This window comes from Pogoniulus pusillus, chromosome 17, assembly GCF_015220805.1.
Source record: "Pogoniulus pusillus isolate bPogPus1 chromosome 17, bPogPus1.pri, whole genome shotgun sequence".
Taxonomy (NCBI): domain Eukaryota; kingdom Metazoa; phylum Chordata; class Aves; order Piciformes; family Lybiidae; genus Pogoniulus; species Pogoniulus pusillus.
Window position 1 is genome coordinate 4,817,710 of NC_087280.1, and position 24,221 is coordinate 4,841,930.

The following is a 24,221-nucleotide window of genomic DNA, read 5'->3' on the forward strand; positions in this document are numbered from 1 at the left end:
CTGGGAAAAAATACACCCTTACTCCACTTGTACAGGAAAAAACTTATTTTTTAAGCACTGGTTTAAGCCCAGCCTTACCAAATACGAGGGTCCTGGTGGATAACAAGTTAACCATGGCACAGCAATGTGCCCTTGTGGCCAAGAAGGACAAGAGGATCCTGAGGTGTATTAGGAAGAATGTGTCCAGCAGATCAAAGGAGGTTCTCCTCTCCCTCTACTCTCCCCTGGTGAGACTCCATCTTGAGTATTGCATTCAATTTTGGGCTCTCCAGTTTACGAGGGACAGGGATCTGCTGGAGAGAGTCCAGCAGAGGGCTACGAGGATGATCAGGGGACTGGAGGGCATGGCTTATGAGGAGAGGCTGAGAGACTTGGGACTTTTTAGCCTGGAAAAGAGAAGACTTAGAGGGGATTTGATAAATGTTTATAAATATCTGAAGGAGGGATAGGCTCTTCTCACTTGCTCCCTGGGATAGGACAAGGGGCAATGGGTGTAAGTTGCAGCAAAAGAGGTTCCGTCTCAACACAGGGGGGAAATTCTTTACTGTAAGGGTCACAGAGCATTGGAACAGGCTCCCCAGAGAGGTTGTGGGGTCTCCTTCTCTGGAGACTTTCAAGGCCTGCCTGGAAGTGTTCCTCTGTATTGTCCTATTCTGGCAGGGGGGTTGGACTCAATGATCTCCTTGTGTCCCTTCCAACCCCTAACATCCTGTGATGTGCCATAATGTTGTGGGCCCAGTTGGAGGTGGGAAGCAGGTAAGTGGTTTAATTTAAGCCTTTTGCACCAAAGCCTCTGCTAACTTGTACCCCATTTAGCTGAGCTGAAGTCAAAGCCATGTGGTCCAGAGCTGTTTGTTGCATTTGCTCACATTCTGAAGAGTATTACAAAGCTGTAAGCTCCTGTACAAAACACAGACACAAACTGAAACATCTGAGGATGGCTTCTCTGATACTGGTCACAGGGCAACTCCAAAAACAGTTCGGTCAGCAAAATCAAGAGGGTAGGGCAGTGCACTGTGGGCACAGCTACAAAAACAAATGGTACAGTGGAGAAATATTTAACATCAGAAACACTCCTATCAGTAATGTGTTGAGCTCTGGCCACTGGCAATATTCCACTGGAGTAGGAAACCAACCCGGAAAGGCTTAACAGAGCAGAAAATGGTCAGAAATAAAAAAGGGCTTCTGTGTACTTTTCTTCTCCTTCTCTCTCATGCTGGAGCTTTTTATTCTGGATCTAGCACACATTGGGAAATGGAATTTCGGTTTCTTTTGTGGAAAAAAAAACTTTCAAAAATATGTTTTCATTCTGGTCTATAAATTCCAGTTCTTCAGTTCCTACTAGGCAATCTAATAGAGCTATCCAGTAAAAACAGAAAAAGGGAACAATGTGAAATAGGAGTAAACACCTAACCAGGTATCACCCCAGACACTTTCAAAGACAAAGGGGGAAGTGTGATTGAGGGATAGCTATATTTAGCTCTGTTAGACTAGACAAATTTCTTTTGTGATTCACATCACTGTTACTGGCCTGAGCATCAGCATAAACATGATGTGATCACTCACCTCTACCAGTGCAAATCTCATTTCTCCAAGAACTGCAACGAGGCTCCCTAGGACAACGTGGCAATTCTGACAATTGACTTCAGTTTAATCTCTTTGTGAGAATTTTAACCAGCTGTACACATCTGCATTTAGAAAGTTTTATTGGTCGTGCATGTCAAGACTGCTTCCTTCAGAAATTCAGGATCCGGCACTTTTGATGGGGAAACCCTGAAAACCTCCTGCAGGAGAGGTCTCAGTACTTCCTTGCTTCACTTTAGGTTGCACAAAATCATTTGAGTTTTTTTTCAGATACATCACATGAAGTGTGGGGGAAAAAAATAAAAAGGCAAACCCCACTCCACTACAGGAAAAGTATTTGGATTGGAAAAAATTAGGCATTCAGAAATTAGGAAACGCCAGATTTGAACTTGCTCATGCAGCCATAATTCTGTCCCCTTGTGGGACCATAATGTATGCTGAAATTAAACAGAATGCTGTTTTGGGGGGAAAATAAAAAGGCATGTAATCACATAACTAAAGACTGTCTCATTATCTCTACAGATAGGTCACACTTGCTAGAGAGAAGTTTAGCCAGGCCAAAAAAGGCAAAAAGAATCTTGTGCACAATCAACATAATGTCTCTGCAAATGAATCACGATCATCAGTTAAATCTTGAACTTTTCAGTACTGCATGTGTGGACTGAAGGACAAGTAACGCTAGTGGGAGAAAGCCTTTAGAGAGGGCCAGACCAATACGAACTTGCAGGAGAGTCCAGTCAAGCTCACCCTTTCCAAGAGCTTGCAGATGTGCAGCCCATTGTTCTTCCAAACAGAAATAAACAGGATGAGCTGGTTTGTTTGAGATGGTCAGGAAAAGACTCCACTCATATGTGCTTCTTTCCTCTTTGCGAAGGAAGTGGGGAGAGAGGGTAGTCTACATAGTGTCTACAAACAGATTTCTGTGACATACAAACGCTCCAGCTGCGCACGTCATGCCATACAGTGCACACTGTCTCTGTGGCAACTCAGTTGTTCTGATCCACTACCAACATTTTCCAGAGAAGGCACATGTCCAGCAGGTGCTGCAGCAATCCACAATTTAGCTAATTCTGAAGATGTCATGGAGCAAAGGAAAGGTACTTCATCAGACTGAGAGCCTACTGCTTGCCAAATTATAACTCCCTGGCAAGTAACAGGGACAGTATGGCATCTCAAAATTCTAGAATAATTGATTAACTATCAAGGCTATGCAAATAGTTTCCTTGACTCCTTATTAAAGAACATGCGTAACAAGATTACTCATTTGATCTCTTACCCTGGAGTGACTCTCAGCTTGCTGTTTACCTTGCCATTTTACAAACTGCCCTCATTTAGCTACAATAAATTGCTCTCCATTGAAAGTGGAAGAAAAAAATCCCACATTACAAAACTTTTGAGTCCATAGAATGAGCAAAAGAGAGCAATTGCGTAGTTAAAACATCTCTTTACAGTTCTGCCTACTCTTTGAAGTTTAGGCCTGCTAATAGTAAAGGAAACGAGATGAGCACTCTTGGTGTTTCACATGAGCATTAGGAACAATGCTGCCAGCTCACCCAAGTTCACTGGGTGTCTCAACATCTGCTCTGCTTATGGCTTCAGCTGCTGGAGACAGTACTTCCATTTGAGAAAAAGCGACATCAGACCTACACATGCAAAGCAGCACCACTCAGATGAGATGTGGCTCCTACTGAGATCATCTCTCTTTACAGCCGAGCACAAAGATACTAACTGGGATCACAGGCTTGGATAATAGCTCCAACAGGATTTTGCGTTGATATTGCTTCTGGGCTCACAGTTGGGAAGCTTGGTATTAGTTAGCTTTTGCAATGTGCCACTGCACACATCAATAGGAACAAGCCTGGCATCAACAGTTCCATTGGACTGAAAACATTTTTTTCCAGCCTGAGAAGCTAAGTGACTGTGGGCTCAGACAGCACGTGGTTAGAAGATTCCATAACACAAGTACCCTGCCAACCCAAAGAGATACTATCTTTTGTGCCACAAATTCTGGTTCTCAAAAGGAAAAATAAAAATAACTGCAGTCTCCCTTGGATTCAATATTAAAATTTAAACTGCAAGTTGGATCCATATGTTATTGGCTAACAAAAACTTGACCTCTGAAGTTTAAATGTTCGGGGAAGACACTAATCTAATGGAGTCATATTAAGCCAAATTACTACTACTGGAAGCAAATCAAGTACCAGCTTAGTTTCACTGAAGTTTAGTGAAGTCCTGAATTCTGCTTCTAGTACTAGAATTGCAGCGAAAAGCCACCAGTAAGAGAACTGCAGCGAAAAGCCATCAGTAAGAGAACTGCAGCGAAAAGCCACCACTGCAGCCATGACTTTTGTTTTTGAGCCAAGCAAAATAGGTCCCGCTACTCTTTAAAACAGCAAAGAAAAAAGTACACAGACTTTTCACCATGCTAGAATGAATGGGTTTAGTTCTATATAGGTACCTGGCAGGTCTTCACTGATTAGAGTTAATCGCATGTGCACTTAATTTTTAGTCTATTAATGGTTTTTGAGGTAAAAATATGAGTCCATTTGAATTCAGCTGCAACATGTATTTGGACAGAGCTGGAATTTCACTCAGGCTTGTAACACTAGTGACACAGTAACACAACTACATGAGTTAAGATGCTCTGAGATGTCCCTCTGCACAACGTATGTCTCGATTCAGGTGTGACACTGTCCATCCATCTTAAGAGTTTACTTAGTCCCATGGAAATACAAGAGTCACCCCTATCTACCATGAAAACGGTTAAAACTCACTACATTTTAGATTTCCATCCACAGTGTATGCTGCTCATCTTACTCAGTGGTCAACTTTTTATTAAATACAAGCTTGAGTGCCTGCCCTTACCCCTCAGATTAATGAAAGTTGAAGACTGTCTTTCAGTCATTGGACTTCAGCCTTAAGTCCCCTCCTCAAACTATTAATTTTTCTCTTCTTTATATTCCTAAGCCAAATAGATTCTGGACTGGAATACCTTTATAAAATTTTAAAACTATTCCCTCATTTTCTAGAGGAGCTAACATCAACCGAAACACTTAAGATTCACAAAACTACAGTAAGAATTAGGGAAAAGCAAAGAGAAAGCCTTGTGAGAAATTCTTGGCATTTATTGAATTTCTTGGAGTCAAGGATTTCAATGCATCTTACCACTTACAGCTCTGTGAAGCCCCTAAACATTCTGTTTCTCTATAAGAAGCTAAGAAGAAAGTTCTTAGACCAATTCTGCCTCTCATAATCAGCAGTACAGAATCAAAACAAACCAAAGCAGACTGGTACTAAAGCCAGTCAAGCTACACCCAATTCAAAAACATCATCTGGAAGGAAGGACTTCATGCTAAGAGTCAGTTACACTACTAACGTGTTGTTGAAAAATATTTATGTTCTGTCATTCCAGTTAAGTATTATGGGCAGCCCCTGACAAAAGACAGTAAATTATATGGATTTATGGCTTTACTTTGTATCTGAAAAGCAAGTATGTAATACTTAGCCCACTGATGTTAAATACTCTTCTAAACAGTGCTATGCTCTGTAGCTTAGCTTTTGCAAACAAATAGCCCAGCTGTTTTGATTGCAAATTTACAAGTAGTTGTAGCATTTAATCCTAGTGATGCAGGTGGAGTAAAACTCACTCTGCATCAGTAGATAGGATGTGAATTCAAAACATTTATTAGCCATTTGGTACTTCAGATGGAAGTTATTTCCAAAAGTGCATGCAGACATCACAGTTTTACTGTTTCTAGCTGGGAGTATCTTTTCTGACCACTGGGAGCCTAAAATGCAGGATTTAAAAGCCTTATCATAGCATCCAGCATACTGATAGTTCTTTTAATATACCATTTAACTGTATAACCCTGTCACCCCCTCAGTGGGTGATGGAATGCACTTACCACATATTATAAGCAGGTTTCTGCCACAAAATATGGATGGAGATGGACTCTGTCCAAGCTGTGAATAAGCAGGCCCATCCCTGACACGCTTAGATCTTACAACCTGGAAGGAGCAGCCCACAAAATGAAGCCATGTCAACGGGCCATTAATTTTCATACTTAGTAGCCAAGCCTGCACCTTGTCCCCTCACTTCTAATTGAGGTCTAGAATACATCATCACAGTGGAGACACATTGTCTGTGTGTGTTCAAATCTGTCCAGATTGTCTGCTGCACATTTCCTAGGGAAACAAAAAATTCTTCCCATGGCTCCTGGAAACAGGATGGCAAGTGTTTCCTCTTTGTTCCACAGCAAAACATAACCACAGAGTAAGAGCTAGCATAATTACTCTTCTTCACCACATAAAAGGGAAAGGCAACAATACGAACTTGAATAGTTTCTGCAAAAGTATGTATTAAAAAGGTTCCTACTTTTTTTGGAGGAGAGTTGGGCTATCTGACCTTTAAAAGTTCCTTCCAACCCATGATGGTGACTCTCTGACTCCATGAAACGCAGCACAGAAACAAGATGAAGAGAGACAAGACAGGACCTGGTTTGACACTCGCTGCAGCCAAATTCCAGGATATAGCCTGGTGAAGAACTCATACAGCAAAAAGCAAACACTCTACCCCTCCAGGATTTAGCTGTATGTATGACTACAAGTAATATACTTTGTGAACAGTTAAGTTACTCTTTTATAATCATAGAATGTCAGAGGCTGGCAGGGACCTCAAAAGATCATCTAGTCCAACACCCCTGCCAGAGCAGGATCATTTATACCAGATCACACAGCAAAACATTCAGGCGGGTTTTGAACATCTTCAGAGAAGGAGACTCCACAACTCCCTTGGGCAGCCTGTTCCAGAGCTCTGTCACCCTCACAGTGAAAAAAATTCCTCCTCATGTATAAATTAAACTTACTGTAGAAGCCTGGATCCATCCTCCTGGCACTCCCCCTTTACATATTTATAAACATTTATGAGGTCACCCCTCAGTCTCCTCCAAGCTGAAGAGCCCCAACTCCCTCAGTCTCTCCTTGTAAGAGAGATGAGAGAGATGTTCAATTCCCTTAATCACCTCCATGGCTCTGTGCTGGACTCTCTCAAGCAGTTCTATGTCCTTCTTGAATTGGGGGGCCAAGAACTTAACACAGTACTCCAGATGCAGCCTCACCAGGGCAGAGTAGAGGGGCAAGAGAACCTATCTCGACCTACTAGCCATACCCCTTCTAATACACTCCAGAATAACATTGGCCCTCCTGGCCACAAGAGCACATTGCTAGCCATCAACCTATACTGATACCTGGGGTTGTTCTTTCCCAGGTGCCAGATTCTACACTTGCCCTTGTTGAATTTCATTAAATTTCTCCTTGCCCAACCCTCCAGCCTGTCCAGGTCTCACTGAATGGCAGCACAGCCTTCTGGTGTGGCAGCCATTCCACCCAGTTTGGTGTCATCAGCAAAGTTGCTGACAGTGTACTCTGTGCCCTCATCCAGGTCATTGATGAATATATTGAACAAAACTGACTCCAGTACTAACACCTGTGGGACCCACTAGTCACAGGCCTCCAAGTAGACTCCAACCCATCAACCACCACTCTCTGGCTTCTTTCCTTCAACCAGTTCCCAACCCACCTCACAATCTGATCATCCAGAACACATTGCCTCAGTTTAGCCAGAAAGATGCTGTGAGAGACAGTGTCAAATGATGTACTGACATCAGGATAAACCACATCCACTGCTCTACCATCATCTATCCACCTGGTTATGTCCTCATAAAAGGCTATCAGGTTGGCCAAAAATGACTTTAACCCTTGGTAAAACCATGTTGACTGCTCCTAATGACACCACTGTCCCTGATACACTTGAGGACGGCATCAAGGATAAATTTCTCCATTACCTTTCTGGGGAGAGAGGTGAGGCTGACTGATTTATAGATACCTGGGTCTTCCTTCTTACCCTTTTTGAAGATAGGAGTGATGTTTGCCCTCCTCCAGCCCCCAGGCACCTCTCCTGTCTGCTGTAACTTACTGAAGGTGGTGGAGAGTGGTCTGGCAATGACCTGTGCCAGCTCTCTCAGCACCTGTGGGCGCATGCCATCAGGACCCATGGACTTATGGACATCCAGATTACTCAACTGTTCCTTAACCCAGTCTTCAGCAACCAGAGAAGACTCCTTTGTTGTGCTTTCCTCTGGCTCAGGTGTCAGGGGTTCCTGAGGACAGTCTCCAACAGTATAGATAGAGACAAAGAAAGCATTTAGTAACTCTGCCTTCTTTGTGTTCTCTGTCACCAAGGCAGCCAACTCATTCAGCAGAAGGCCTACATGGCATCTAACATTAGCTCTTCCTGCAACGTATTTGAAGAAGCCCTTTTTACTACCCTTGACCTCTCTTGCAAGCTTGAGTTTCAACAAGGCTTTAGCCTTCCTAGTTGTTTCCCTACACCCTCTGACAACAGCCCTATACTCCCCCCAGGTGGCCAGCCCCTTCCCCATGATCTGTAGACTCTCTTCTTCCACTTAAGTTTGCTTAGCAGTTCCTTAACCACGCAGGTCTCCTGGCTCCCTTTCTCAATTTCCCACTTGCTGGGAAGCACTAATCTTGAGCTTAGAAGAAGAGGTCTTTAAATGCTAACCAACTATCATTGGCACCTCTGCCTTCTAGTACCCTGTCCCATGAGATTTCACCCAACAGTTGCTTGAAAAGGCCAAAGTCAGCCATCCTGAAGCCCAGAGTTGTAGTCCTGCTTGATATCCTGGTCCTACCAGACAAGATCTCGATCTCATGATCATTAAGGCCAAGGCTGCCCTCAATCTTCACTGTTTCAACAAGACTCTCCTTGTTGGTGAGGATAAGATCCATGAGTGCTCCCCACCTAGTTGGCTCCTCCATCATTTGCATCAAGAACTTATCATCAATGCACTGGAGGAACCTCCTGGACTGTGGCTGGCTGAGCAGCTCTTCCAGCAAATATCTGGATAGTTAAAATTCCCCATGAGAACAAGGGTGTGTGACTGCAAGGCTGCTGTTAGCTGCCTGTAGAAGGCCTCATCAACTTCCTGATCAGGAGGCCTGTAATGGACACCCACAAGTCTACCACCCATGCTAGACTGTCCCTGCTATACTACACAGTATATTTGAAGTAGATATTTTTAATCTTTAAAAAATTGTATGTTTACTTAAAAATCAAAATTGCAGGCACTATCCATACCTACACAGACACTTTGGAACTCTGAAGCTCTATTTTTTCTACATAAAAAGAATTAACAAAAATATTACTTTTTTTTTGGTGTGTGGAAATTGGAATTGGAGAGCTGTCAGCTTGTGCTCTCCCACTAATAGTAGCAGCATCACAGAGGAATTTGGGATTGAATTCTCAATTGCTAAGGGCTCACAAAGTTTACTCTTCACTAGAAAATTAATGTTAATGTAATTTAACACTGTAAGCACAGAAGCAGTTTTCCCTGTGGCACACTGATTTGGTGCTACTGCTAACATACTAAGAAATCCACATTGTAAATCAGTGAGAATGGTAACTCCAGCATTCACATTCAAAATTTATTTCTGTATTCCCTCACAAGGCTTCTATAATGCACTTTGCATCAGGGAATTAAAGAGACATTGTGAATCTGAGCGCCGTCACAGCTGACTGTAGTAAAACAGAGCAACTCAACCACTTTAGCACTTGGATTTTTTTTGTTCTTGTTACCGGTCTTCAACACTCTGTGCTTTTGGTCCTAAGCATCCACCACAGCTAAGAGGGGCACTCTGCCTCTTTTGACACCATAAAAGAAGAAAGCTTTGGCCAGTACTGTGTGACCCAATGAAGGTGTCAATGTGCCACCCTCCACAGCTCTATTTTAGCAGTATCTTATTTAGTACTTCGAGTCTCATGACCCATATCCAATAAAGAGGTTCTAATACACTGATCAGATAAAAGGATGCTTTTCAAGCAATGGTTATGCAAGGGAATCACATTTCCATGTAAGCCCCAGAAAACTAAACAAATGCTAAGTTATAAATAAAACACATTCTTGCTCTTAAACCGACAACATATATTAGCCTTCTGCTTGCAACTGAACTGTTACAGCTGCTAAGAGACTTTCATTAAAAATTATCAATTCATCTTTATTAAGATTAAAAAAAACCCCAAACAACTCTGCAAAGATAGTCATCAATATTTCTAGCAGGTATCAAACTCAGAAAAACACATCCAAAGACAAACAGATGAGACCAAGGAAGGTCTATCTATGAGTTTCTGGGCAAATTGTTGGAAAATTTTCAGAAATATTTTTACATCAACATTGCGCTAACCCCTGCAAAGTAATCACTATCTACTAAATAATTTATCAACCTCCAGCACTTTCAATGAGTATCACTCCCTAACTAAACCCAAAGTCCGAGACCACGTAGCAAATAGATGTCAAGAGTCTGAATTTACTGACGGCTCTGACTTTTGGTTGGTGAAAAACACTCCTTCCCAACAGAAAGAATATCCTTGGTATTCTAACTATAAATTGTTAGTTTGGTTTTTTTTTATACATATATAAAAACTTCCAAAAATAAAAGACTTGTTTGATTCAGAAATACAAAACCACAAAATTAAGACAAATTCTCCAGCAAAATTAAGTTATCTCTAAAGAATTGAGATTAAACAGGCTTTGGGTCAGAAATTCACTGAATTTAGCACTGCAAAAACAAGCAGCAGAAAATGAGACAAACTGCTCACTGCAAAGACCAACAAGAGGTTTAAAGAAGCAGTATCTTGCAATCATTCTTCTCTAATCTTCATAGCTCCAAAACACTGGTCCTTAAAAAAAAATGTTATTCTCTTGTATTACTCTTCTCACTTTCAATATACCCATTTCAATAAGTATATTGACTATTGACATTTCATGACCTACTGAGTTTAAAACATTTGAAAAATGCAGGATAGAAAGCTTTCAGATAGTACCAAGCCCCTCTTCTCAGTGAGAGCTATCAAAGGCATCTACTGCAAATCTAACTACAAGACTGAGATGGGAAAGATACTAAGATGAGAATCATAATTCAATGATTTTTAAGCTCCTACAAATAAATAGTCTTTCAGGACAAGAAAAACTGGCCTGCACTTAAGTTACTCACATGCTACTTTACAAGGTTTTTTTTAAAGTGACATAAACCCTGCTCGAAAGTAATTAATCTAATTTGAGACAATGTTTTCAGTAACAAGATCATACAGTTTTGACTAAGTATATACTAAAGAGCTTATAAATATAGTTTGATTTACTAGACCTATTGTACTTACTGTATTACTCAACATCAGATCTTTCAGGAAAAACTGAAAGATTGCATGGAACAAGGAAATGTTTCAGGACAGGAAAATGTCTGTCTTGGATTAAAGTTAATTAAGACATTAGAAAACATTCCATTAACAGTTAAAGTTTGGGGGTTGGGTTGTTGGGTTGTTGTTTTTTTTAATATACATTGCCCTTAACAGTTGATAATACAGATGGGTGTCCAAACCAAGCACAATGAATTTCAGAGAATACTCAGACAAGAAGTGTGAGACAGCATCTAAAAGCTGGGAAAATAAATAATTTGACAAGTACATGCAGGTCAAAATAAGCACACCCTCATACAAGAGCACACTAACCAAGTCCTCTAAGGAGTAAGGCAGTCAGAGCTGGAATCACTTTAGGCAGCTGTACATCTTTAAAGCACCTTAACACTCACTTGTGTACTGCTGCAGATGACAGACAAAACGCACATTCACAGGGAGAACAAACTTCTACTTTCAACAAAACCATGCTCCCTTTCAGAAATCCCAAGGAATGCCCATGCTATAAGGTGATGCAGAATTGTGGCATGCATCGAACCCTCACCCATAGAAGATGTAGACACATTAATTTTCCATTAAATTACTAAGCCTCTCCCTGTTCTTGTAAAAAAGAACAATCAAAAAACCTTCCCCCCTCAAAAAACAACAACAAAAAAAAAAAAAAAGGAAAAAAACCCCCAAAACACCTAACCTAAATAGTAATACATGAGCTATAAAAAATAAAACCCTTCCCCTGCTTTTACAAGCAATGGCTTACTGAAAGAAAAGACTGCTTTACTGTGTCCAGGCCAATAGTTTTCCTCTTTGGATCAGAGAGAAGGATTACAGCCAGTGCTGAGCTAGCACGGCTGTGGCTGGACTTCAGTACTAGTTGCCAGGCTGCCCAGTATAAAGCTAACTCAGGTAGAGCTGTACAAACTGAAGTCTGCAATGCAGCAGCAAATTAACTACTTACACAAAGTCTTTTCCCTGCTTACTGAAAAAGAGCAGCTGAAAAACTATGGATTTGGTATTCTTTCACATGCAGTAGGATTTGCTGTAAGTATCTAAAAATATACTTCATGGCTGACAGCCCAAGGAATCAATCAATGAAAGTTCAAGAGGTGAATTTTACAGTCCAGATGTTCTCAAACTGCGCTCCATCGACAACTCAGAGAGATGGTTGCTCACATTATGCTGACTTTTCACCCCGCTGCTGTACTGGTTTGTGTCCAAAAGATGAGAAGTACAGCTACAATTCTTAAAATATTTCTCCTTAAAAATTTTCTCCTCTTGCTACAGTCAGCATAAAAATATCACAGCAAATCAATGGGATGAGTACTTGTCCCAGAGACACCTCAATGTAAAGTATGAATCAAACCTGAACCTCTGCTGCAGGATGACCTTAAAGAGAGCTCTGAAGGCAACAAGATAGATAACAAAAACAACTCTGCAAGTCAGCTGTGCTTTTCCTAGCCTGACCTTTGCCCTTTTTCAGCAGCTATAGTGTCAAAAACAGGGAAGACCAAAAGATCTTTCTTGCTGATTTTAACGAAAAACCTGGTACAATTTTCTAGGCAAACAGACTGCAACACTGTTATTAGATGTCAATTTATCTATTGTAACTATTCAGTTACAAATGATAAGAGAAATGCAAAACTCTACTTGGGGAAAAGACAAGAGCTAGTTTAAACATACACTTAATCATACACTGAAACAAACACAAAGCCATCTCAAAGCTGACAAAAATCTAAGCTTGGATACAACACTGTCATACACTTTTCACAGGGGATACATGTGCTCTAGCTACAGACATACCTGCAACATCATTCATCTTTTAATTTGGATGTTAAATGAACAGTTAGCACCTTGAATGCCATTGATTTCAAATGCCATGACAAGCAAGAAGGAGAGCAGCTGGGTCCAGCAAGTAGATTCAGTAGGTGTTGCTATATATCAATCTCCTTGCTTAAATCAGAAGAATTCTTACAGTTCAGTCCTTTAGGGCGAAAGGAAGAAAATCCTTAGCTTGATATGAGTTAAGTAATTAGAAATTAAGTACCAAGTAGCCTCATTGCCCATAGCAGAGAACCGAAAACCAGGTCAAGTCAGACACCTCTAGATACCATTTTTTATTTTGATCTTAGCTTGCAAGCCCTTTCTTCCTCCTTCCATTGCAGAGGCATAGGCTTCTCACAGGAGCACAATTCTATAAGCATCCCCAGAGTAGCCTCTAAAGCTGTTTTGTTGCATTCCCCAAAAAGCAGCCTTAGCTTTGCCAAGTCAGAATAATCACTGATCCATCATCTTTGCCACATATTATAAAGAAAAGGACTAATGCAAAGTTAAAATGTTTGGTGTTTTTCCTTAGAAGTGCTCTGCTACTTCACTCTGCTCAATTTTCCATTCCCTAAATAAAGAAACTTTTGTCCTTGGTTGCATGTCTCTGCTCCAGCCACAGGGTTGCTTGATGGTAGCAGAATTACTCATGGCCATAATTTCCCTTCATAAAAAAAAAGATTTCAACGTAAAGGACAGCATTCCATTTGTGTACTCAACTTGTGGAGTGAACGAGATCTTGTTTTCACCAAGAGCTTCATGCACAGATTAGCATACCAGCATTTCAGACGGCATTCTGCTAGCAGATTCCTTTACAGGCTCCTGAATCAGCCTGACTGAGAACGATGGTTGTGGATAAATATGAGGTTCAGGTGAGAACTGGGTAAGACATTTCCTTAGTTCACCAGCAGTTCTGGTGTCTGAGTAGTTACCAAGATCATGGGCACTGTCTTCTCTGTCCCTATTTTTCACATGTCTTTTGGCAGCTATATACAGGAAGACAGATTCCTTTATGTATGATAAATGCTACAATCACTGCCATCTCCTTAGGGAAGCAAGAGTGCTGATCACAGCTCAAATGGGTATATAGCTCATACTGAAAATACAACTCCTCTACTGCAAGGCAGACTATCTTCTGCAGGCTAAACAGTCACAGATACAGAACACGTGTTTTGATTAACTGAATGTGCTGCATCTGTTATTTTGAGTAGGTTTGATCATTTCTGTTGTCCTTTAAGGCAGTAATTTCATCACCTTATTGCTTTTCCTTTTAAGTCCAGCTTGGGAAAAGAGAAAATACACTGCTTGTCTTAAGGAGAACAAAATTTTGAGGTAAAATCTGTTCATCATTCCCTGTTTCCCAGATCTTCAGAGTACTGAAGCAATTAGGGATTTTACCAAGCTGATAGTTACCTACAAGCATAAGATTATGTGACTGCTCAGAGGAACCTGAAAACTTACCTTAGACCATACTCTGACATACTTGCAAAAATTATCACACTTGACACTACAGCCAATGATTTTCTATTCCACCTTGAGATACTAAAGCATTAAAAAGCCAAAGAAATACTTTCTCTTTTATCCTATAGATAGGAAAACTAAGTGTGTGAGAGAAAGGCATGCCATTTCTTTTGCATGTCTTCATCATACACTTGTTCTGCATTACTTCTTTTCCTCTCTTGAACAGTTTGGGAAGCTTCTAAACAGTTTTTGATTCTTTGTTTTCTGCTGTGGGTTTGGTTTTGGGTGTTTCGTTTCAAATACAGCCTACATTTAAACAGTCCATGCAGTCTTAAGTTGCTGCAGACAAACACACATACCAACCAAATAAACTTAACAACAAAAAAACATCTCTGACGCTTTCAGAACTGCTGTTAGCATACAGTTAGTCCAGGTGTGACATTCACGGTAGAATAAGCAGTCTTTGCTGTTGTAGAAGCTTTTCTGAATTCTGTTCTTGGTTCTTATATCAAGTAAATAACAGAAGATTTAAAATACAAGTACTCTGTGTCACATACTTCAAAACTAGGCTCTGAATGCAAACAATGCCATTATCTGCTTAACAAAAACCAATTATTCAATGAATAATCAAGCTATTGTGCAATTTCTGAATGCCTGTAATATGCTACTTGATAATATAGTGTCTTCTGACCTAGACAGAGCTGTCTACAGCATAAAATGAAAGGTTTCAGATACATTATGCTCCTCTTCTGCCAAACACTTCATCCAGAATGCTTTATATACCCAGAGAAACTAACAAAACCAGTCTATTTCAGACAGGAAGTGCTTTCTGAAACCACTTAAACAAAACAGCACACTGGCCAAAGATCAGATGTGCTACTAGTGAAGGAAAGTACCACTGTGACCTCTTTTTCCCTTGATACCAGATTCTCCATTTTATAATTCAGTATTCTGAACACTCTGCATTGCATTCTGATAGCACCATAATCAAAGACAAGCACTTCATTACACTGGGTATTACCTGGAGACAAAGTGCCTGTTCCATACAGCCCACGACCAAAAGCAAGTATGTTTTAAGCTGGTATTTAAAGTCCATGAAATACACATGCACTAGAAAATGAAGTGTCCTCTCTCTTGACAAAACAAACGGAGCAAGCCTGTATTTCCCAATCAATTTGTCCCACGTACCTACATCCCTACCTGAAGGCATGGAGCAGAACAATGAACACTTCACATGTTCACAGTATCACAGTATCATTAGGGTTGGAAGAGACCTCACAGATCATCAAGTCCAACCCTTTACCACAGAGCTCAAGGCTAGACCATGGCACCAAGTGCCACGTCCAACCTTGCCTTGAAGTGCCCCAGAGACGGCGACTCCACCACCTCCCCAGGCAGCCCATTCCAGTGTCCAATGACTCTCTCAGTAAAGAACTTTCTCCTCACCTCAAGCCTAAATCTCCCCTGGCGCAGCCTGAGGCTGTGTCCTCTTGTTCTGGCGCTGGCCGCCTGAGAGAAGAGAGCAACCTCCTCCTGGCCACAACCACCCCTCAGGTAGTTGTAGGTAGTTCCCTCAGTCTATGAAATCTCCACACCTAGACAGTCTGGTAAAGTGCTGGTTAACAGCACTTCGAGAAAAGAACACGGATCATTTCTCGCTAAATGATACACCAACTTAATTTACCCCCAAAACATCAATCTGATACCAACTCAAATCAGTTGCTCAGGCACCTTGAGATCTGGCCACATTTCCAAATATGGCAAACGAATAACCAATTAGTCTTTGTTTGTTAGTTCACCCTATCTGGTGCATTTGTCTTCAAGCTTTGGCAGGCTGACAACCACTTTGACCGTAGTTTCCTCCCTTCCCCCCAAAAAAGGGAAACCATTTTAGCCTGAAAGAAGTTCTTCAACATCAACAAGCCTATTTAATCTTCAGATTAGAGTAGTGCATTCAGATTGGGTGCAACATCCCTTACCAAAGGAAAAAAGACCAAGCTCCCTTCCATAGCTCCCAATTTCAACAATACAAGGGTGATGCTGATGAGCATTTTCAATTAAACAAGAATGTTATTAAAAAAACAAACATCCTTACAAACGAACAGTATGTAGCTCAGTATTCAAAAGATTGTAAGAGTCCTTGAGTTCCCGTTCCTCTAGTTGTTATGGGAATCCTTCGCCTGGCACTGCAGGCTCTCCCAACATTTCAAAGAGTACCTTTATTTACACATCAAAACTCCATTTTTCAGTATTCTGGCAGGATAGGAAGCCTGGGTACCAGCCTAAAAGAAGCATTTCAGGACAACTACTATAGGCTGGTTTAGCTAGAACCAAATGATTTCACTTCCACATCTAATTGCATTTTTTTCCTATAGCACAGTAATAGATGCAAGGAAATGGTTATGTTTTTAAAGATCTTTACTATCGTTAACTAAATCTAAACTTTTTTTCTCAAGAATCACTGTGGTGACAAGAATCCTGACTTCTAAGACCAAAGCAACTGCCCTGACAGTTATTTCTGTCTCAAAAGGAACAGGCTACTGAAGGATCTCCTAATTTTCACATTATAAAACAATATAAGGCAGCCAGGTTTGCTGAAGTTATCCATGAAGATGGGCATATCACAGTTACATCCATCACGGATTTACTTTTCAATAAGGTCCTGAATATGTAAATTAAGTATTTCCAAAGACTTCAATGCAAGTCACACAACACTGTGCATTTAAAAACACCCCAATTCTACACAATAGCTGCTCTCTGAATTTTGTGGGCTTAAAGAAATCTTTGGGGTTTTCTGTGCCGCCTTCTCTCTCCTTTTTCCAATGGAAAAAAATCTAAAGAGTACACATCTTTCACAAAGTACCACAAGATGCATCTCATATGCGATTTAATAGACCCGAGCAACCAGTTTCAGAGAGCAGAGCTGGCTGTCCTCAGTGGCTACTACAAATATACAGCTATAGATCACCAATAGAGAGGCCACAGGTGTCATAAGACTGTAACAGAAGCCACATTCCCTTCCGCCCAAAACTGCTCAGTATTCCCACTGTCAGCCCAGCTGTGTACTGAGGGTTAGATTCCATTCTAAAATACTTAGAAGATACAGTAATGCACAGAATATCTGTTCAGAAACAGTTCATTCAGATTAAGTCTCAAACTCAAGTTTTCTTGGATAACTTAAAATTCACTTTTTATTGACCACTTCAGTACAGGACAAAACCTTACCAGAAAGCTATCTACAGTCTTTTAAACTGACTCTATAAGGACAAAAGGAAAGAAATACTAATGCTGAGCTAAAAACTCAACAGCACTTTTGTTTCAAACAAAATAAAAACTTTAAAGAATGCAGTGAACAAACTCTAGCCACGCTCCTTCCCAAAATAAAAACTATACTTGCCAGTCCACAAGCACTTCTGTGTCACTGCAGCACCTTCCTATATAACAAATATGCATACAACAAAGTGAGCACCCCTGATCTAAACAGCAAGGAACGTTGTTTCACATAAATTAGCTGCTTCTGACTTACTGCTGGTTTTATGACCACCTCTTCTAGTTTCAGAAAATACAAGTTTTCCTACTTGGCTAATGTACAAACATTAATTGCCGTATGTAGGAAATAAACTGAAGTTTTACTTTTGTAGGTACTCTATGGGTGAGATCTCAAAATACTATAAATATATCCAATTGTCTTTTTTTTTCTCCTGTGGTACTCCTTTAGACAATTAGAAGAAAGTTAGATTATTACAATTTCAACATTAGCAATGTGAAGTCTGATGACAACTAAAAACATACATGTTGCCAAAGGCAATGAGACTTCTCTTTGTTAGTGCTGATCTGTGCTACACAGACAAACTATAATATCCCAATACACCCAAAAAGCTACCAGACCTAAATTAATGAAGATTCTTTAAAATGTCACACAATCATGTAAAAAACCCAAACTCCTACTGAAAAAAGAACTTAATATCTTGCTATGCATTTACAGAGACTATGTTACAAGCTTGTGCTAGGATGAAAAAACATTAATAGAGTTTTTAAAAACATATATACATTAGTACATATATAAGCAAGGTTTTCCTAAGCATCTATCACTATTCACAATGTCTTTGCTGAGATGTATTTAGATTGCTAGTCCTCTGGGACAGGACTTGTCTTTTATGCATACTTTAACAGGCTAAAACACAATGAGGTTCCCATTATTTTGCATTAAATACTAGTACAAGTATTTTTTAACAGAGAAGGCTCAAAATACTCTGAAAACACCCTTTGTGCTTGTTCTGTGCTCAATTCCCATTTACAGTTCAGAATAAACGCTTCAGAAGTCGCTCTCTTAACTTTACCTATATAAGACATTCAAGATGGGGCCAAATTGCCTGCGTAACAATTTCACCGTAAGTGGCAACCAGATAAGACAACACACTGACATATGTCCCCCTTTGCCAAAAGGTGGAAAAGTGAGGAATGATGTAACAGAAAAACAGGATGGGGAGAGGTGAAATAAGTATCTCTGCAATATGGCAGTCAACTCATGCATACACCCTTTCCTACCAGAAGCCTACACAAACTTCTCTGTTTCTTGTACCTGAGGAACTGAAGCACAGAGAAGCAATGGCAACGGTGAGGAGGCAGCCAGGGCACAGCTGTTGTTTCCAGCATAACTCTTGCTAGGCAGACACACATATACCTTTGTATGTGCCATCCAACAGTACACAAGCCATCAAAAAAGCCATTGCTACAAGCAAGAGGGAAAGAACTAGCATCACCAGGGCCCTAATGAAAGGACAGGAAGGAACAAAGACATCTCTTCAAAGAGTCTGCCTCTCTGGAGGCTAACACTTCTTCCAGTGAAGCACCAAGCGCCAAGAGGCTCAGAAGCTGTGCCCATTCCACAGCCTCCTCTGAATTTCTTTTTGCCCAAAGATAACATATGTCAAAAACTGTTAGTAAACCTCAATGCTACCAACGTCTTGTGTTCTTTTTTCAGTTAGAGCACATAATCTGGCTATATTATGTCTCTAAGGAGTACCTGCCCTTTTGAGCTAGTCCTAAAAATAACACCTTTCAAAGTTAAACATATCTAGTTAATTACATGGCTGCTCCCTGCTCAGAAAGTCCTTCTTAAGACTGAACAAGCAGAAAAGGTAAAAAAAGAAAGATCATTCAGATTTCTGAGATGGCAGCTGGTAACAGAAGAAAAACAGCAAACATAGGCAAAAAAGATCTTTGATATTGCCTTGATTTTTTTCTGAGACACTTTCTTAAGTCAACATGTAAACCTTAACTCATATCTCAATTCCCAGTTAAAAAGTTCTTTTCAAAGCTGCCTAATTTTATCATTCCAGAGAAGAAGGTAATTATTTCCTAGATATGGATTATAAGATCCAGTCAGCTATTAGATACAGAGAAAAAATAGGAAGTGCTTGCTAACTGAGACACCCCACATGACTCATGCTTACATCTTGGATGTCTGTTACTTTTCATTATTACAGAGTTCTTCAGTTAATTTTAAGAAAAGCTTCCCTTAAATTTGTCCCATCAGATAAACTGACTGGTAGTCCACATGGTGTTTTTTTTCAATAAGAACAGATTTGCTAGACTTGAACAAAAATATTTAAGGCAAAATACTAAAATAATTCAAATGTGAGAGCCTCACCAACTTCAATAAAACTTGTATTTTGCTATTTTTATCCATGAACTTTCATTTTCTATTAGTGGAAAAAGCTGGTAGGCACATTTAATTATCAGACATAACACTTTCCACTACAAAGATTTTTGCAACTTTTCTGAGAAGCTCTGACACTTGCCTGGTTTGCAGGAAGCCTTTGAAGTTCCCCAAAATAGCAGAGATGCTCCTTGTCTCATGGCAATCCATTCAGTTCAACTGAAATGTTTTCCAAAGCCCGCTTGTTTTTTTTTTAATCAAGTATTCGGTGGCCTCTCAAAAAGAAAAAAGAAATCAAACAGACATGAATTCCGTGTACATGATGGCTAGGCTGCTTGCACCTCTGACAGCCGAGTAGCAGACAGCGTGCTATGGAGCATTTGCAGGCTGCTGAAGTAAAAAAGCAGAGTGGAAGGACAGATAGCAGACTTTACTCACTGCTTCACCAGACAAAGACATACTGAAGCTTCTTCCTCCTTCACCAAATAACAAATTACCAAGTAAGGCAATTACATGAATTAGGAATCAATACTGAAGGCTCAAATTCCACTTTAGGGATTTAAGGGCAACAAAAAAAAAAAAAAAACAAACTCAAAATGATATCATTATAATATTAAAAAATAAAACAACAACTGCAACATCTAAAACCTACAATACTGAGAAGTTTGATGTTAGAAACTAATTTGTAAAAAGGTTATTTGGGTTGAAAGTCAACCTTTTGAAAATTAGGAAGCATAATTTCTAAAACAGCATATGACTTCAGTTCTGTTTGCATTGATCCTCTTTTCAATCGCTAAGACCACATACCCTTTTTCCTGCAAATTACTGGCTCATTCATTGAAAGGGAGCTCACAAGACACAGCTGTATCTGTGAAACCCTAAACCAAATGTCCACTAACTTATAGGTCTGACTTCTCAACCAAAACATTTGGATATGTATTTTATAAATGTAGCGTCATTGGTGTGTAATGCTATAGCTGCACATGGTACTTCACATGATGCAAGGTAAGATATAGTAATTGTCACCAGAAAAAAAACTTACAGTTGAAATACCAAAGCAACACTGAACCTTTGACAAGATAAAGCAAGTTAAGACAGAGAACAAGCCTCTTTATGCTAAAAATATTACTATTTTCAATGAAGCGAGAACTAAGATGCTATTGCATTTTATAACTAATAACAAAAGTATCATTAGGAGGCCTCCACTGCTACTCAACAAATTCAAGCAAAACCAACTATTTCAACAGGATTACATGGATATAACAGAGCTAACTGTGACCTCATAACTAAATTAAGAATTAAACCCTAATACATCACTCTTCTCAAGACAACTCCTAAGCCCAGCAAATAGGTAGACTGAAATATGAGAGACTGAAGTAAACTTTCTACTGTCTGTCACCCAGTCTCTGATGCCCAATGCACTACCTAAGAATTTGGCAGAGAAAATCTTCCCTTCCACCTTGGCCAGGAGCCTCTAGAATCAAAGAATACAAAAGGGCCAAGCTCTACTCCAGTGACAGCGACAAACCAACTTTTATTATTTTTCTTCTTAAGATAGAATTTCACCAAGGACGCTCATGTCCACCTCCCTTTCAAAAACACTTCTGAAAGCATTAACAGAGAAAGCACTGTCAGAAAAACCTAAATTCATTTTCCAGCCCTAGTGATTACAGACTTACCCCTCATATTACTGAGCTTAACAAGAGCATGGCAAACAAGTCTAAACAGCACACTGCACCAGGCTAGAACCCGAGAGAAAAAGGAGGAATCAAATGACATCCTCCTCTTGCATACCAACTAGCAATAAAGATTTGTAAATAGCACTTAGTTGACACTTTTGATGGTAACACAAGGCAGAAAGGACTGCAGCTCACTGTCCTACGTCCATATTGGTTCTGCAGTGTTCATAAGGATAAATCATTTTGGCCATTAAGAAATCCCAATGTCGAGGAATCAGATGAGCTGGGCAGCACTACACTGATGTAACACCCTATTTGTTCCTCCTACAGAGTATGCAGGCAGTTCTATCCTACATACACCATTCAGTCAATTGCTGTGCTATTGCCAAGTAATCCAACTAGTTTAAATGACTACTGGAGATGTATTAAGATGTAAATTTCAGGATCCTGTCCCTACAGGACAGGAACGCAGCTTCCCCTAATTTGGATGTAAACACAAGTCATAATGCTGAAACCATGGTCTTGAACATGTTTGAGGTTTTGTTGGTTCTGTCCTGCTGTGCTAAAAGTGATCTGTGATGCAACACTACTGCAGTCAGAAATTGCAGTGTATAGACCATCAGAGATGGAGCAGCAAGCCACCACATAGCCAGGTTTCAGAAAGTCAATGAATCATTTATGTTGAAAAAGACAACTTTAAGATCATCAAGTCACCACAAAATCCAAGGTGGAGTGACAGCCCCACAGCACCTGGGAGAGGTGGAGTCCCATGAGCTGTATGCGTCTTCCACAGGGCACTTTCAGAACTATGATCATGCACACACCTAACTACTAACCTTTGGGAACTGACATGGCAGCAGGGAAAACAGCTACACTGTGCATTATGTTCAGCATTTATGCTGTCAGTCACACACTGAAAATACTTCAGCTGAGTAGCAGACTTGCACTAGTACTTGCACTGCAAGCATACATAGCTCATGTTAATTTTCACACTGACTTTTTCACTGACTGGTTAGAATTAATACCTTAATCTCGCCTACTACTCCATGAAGCTGGAATAGCAGATACATACTCTTGCTGCATGTTCCCACTGCCCATTGTTGTCCTTAATGCAGTTACTACCTAACTTTTTGTACAACTTCCATCTCTCCTCAGTCTCCAGACAAAAACCCATCTTGTGCTAAAAGAGAGGCAAGTCAATTTTGCAGTTTAATGGGTAGTGTTGGGACAGAGCTGCAAAAACTCCACTTTGTTCAGAAATGTACAGGAACGAGTGTGTGCATGCATTGCTCCAGGAATGTGGCCTCTTCACTCATACAGCCACTTCACTGTCAGCATACTGCTCACAGCGTTTAGGAATCATAACACGTTTGAAGCAACACACACTTGCTTCTTATTCCATATCCTCTGTAAATGAGGACTACTCCTTCCGTTCCCTGCACAGAATATACTTCCTCGCAGCATAAAGGTCGGTCACAAGACTAAGTAATAGCTTTTCCTACACAAGGTAACTGCTGCATAACGTTAATCAACGTATCCTTGTTGCAAAGTATTTAAACGCTACTTTTGTATGGACCAATTTATAACCCTCTCTTAATATGAACATGTAATTAATAACTGGAAGCTTGCAGACCCTTCATGGGAACTAACAGTAAACCACTGAGCATGAATATTGTCTCACTCGATCCACACCTGCATTAGTGTTCTACAGCATTAAAAAAAAAAGGCTGCTTGCACTTCTTGCTTTCCACAAATTCCAGTGATAAGTCTTGCAAAACCCCCTAAGATTTCTGAAAGTCATATCACAAAACTGCAACTTTTGATCCTGTGCATGTAATACGGCAGGTGCCCTGTGTTCTGAACGAGCCTTCTCAGCTGGGTGCATTCACAGCTGTGAGACCCGTGTATCATTACTCTTAGCACTCCTTTTGTATATGCAGTCTTTTGCTGCTGTTACAGCAGTGTCAGGTGCATGCTGTATTTAATATGGAGCTTGTAGGTCAGCTAGCTCTCAAACCCTCACGTAAGAACCAAGAAATTCTGCTAGTGATGCATTTAGCAGGTCCTTTTCCCAACTTCAGCAGGATAACAAACTTTGAAACCACACATGTTCACCAACTAATTTCCTCGAGTAAAGTTGCTATGACAAGCTATCCTGTCACAGCACATCAATACTCACAATTTACAGACTTCACCTTTACAAAAAGGTCTAAAACATATAAAAGGCCCATTAAACATACTACATTTTTTATAGAAGGCAAACTAAAATTCTCTAGGTAAAACTAGCCTACGTAGATTTTAACTTCAAGAAAAAAAGGAATTAACAGTTCATTTTTTCGCCATGTTAAGCAATGATTCTATTCTAGTACAGAGTTACCCAAAAGAGCTGCAGCATTTTATAGATCCATAGCACCAGCAGTGAATAAAATGTGCAAGGGGTCGTAACACATAAATGTTCTACATTAGGATGGTTTTCGCGCAAAGAATTGAAGCACCTCGTAGCCGCAGTTTTAGCGAAGATATTTGTATTCGGGAGTCGCATGGCAGAAGTTGGCAACCCGCGCCCGCCCCGAGGCGCTGGACTCGCTGGGGTCTGGCTGTGGAGACTTGGCCAGGAAGCGGTAGCGAGAGCGCCCCAAGAGAGGAGGAGCGCGTGCCCCCCAGACCCCCGCCTCACCTAACCCTCCAGGCCCCCTCCCCTGAGGGAAGAACACCGCACCAGCGCGTCTGGGCGGCCGCGACACGGCGCCAC

At 40.5% G+C, this 24,221-nt stretch overlaps 1 protein-coding gene across 8 annotated transcripts in view; it reads right to left on the reverse strand.

Moving 5' to 3' along the window:
- TMEM266 (transmembrane protein 266) overlaps window positions 1-24,221 on the reverse strand; it is a 108,873-nt gene that overhangs the window by 63,773 nt on the left and 20,879 nt on the right. Inside the window, exon 2 of one of the 8 annotated variants that reach the window (XM_064157324.1) lies at window positions 19,933-20,065. The exons of the other annotated variants lie outside the window; for them this stretch is intronic. The gene's annotated coding sequence lies outside the window, so the exon portion shown is untranslated. The remainder of the gene's footprint in view (window positions 1-19,932; window positions 20,066-24,221) is intronic. 8 annotated transcript variants of the gene reach the window in all.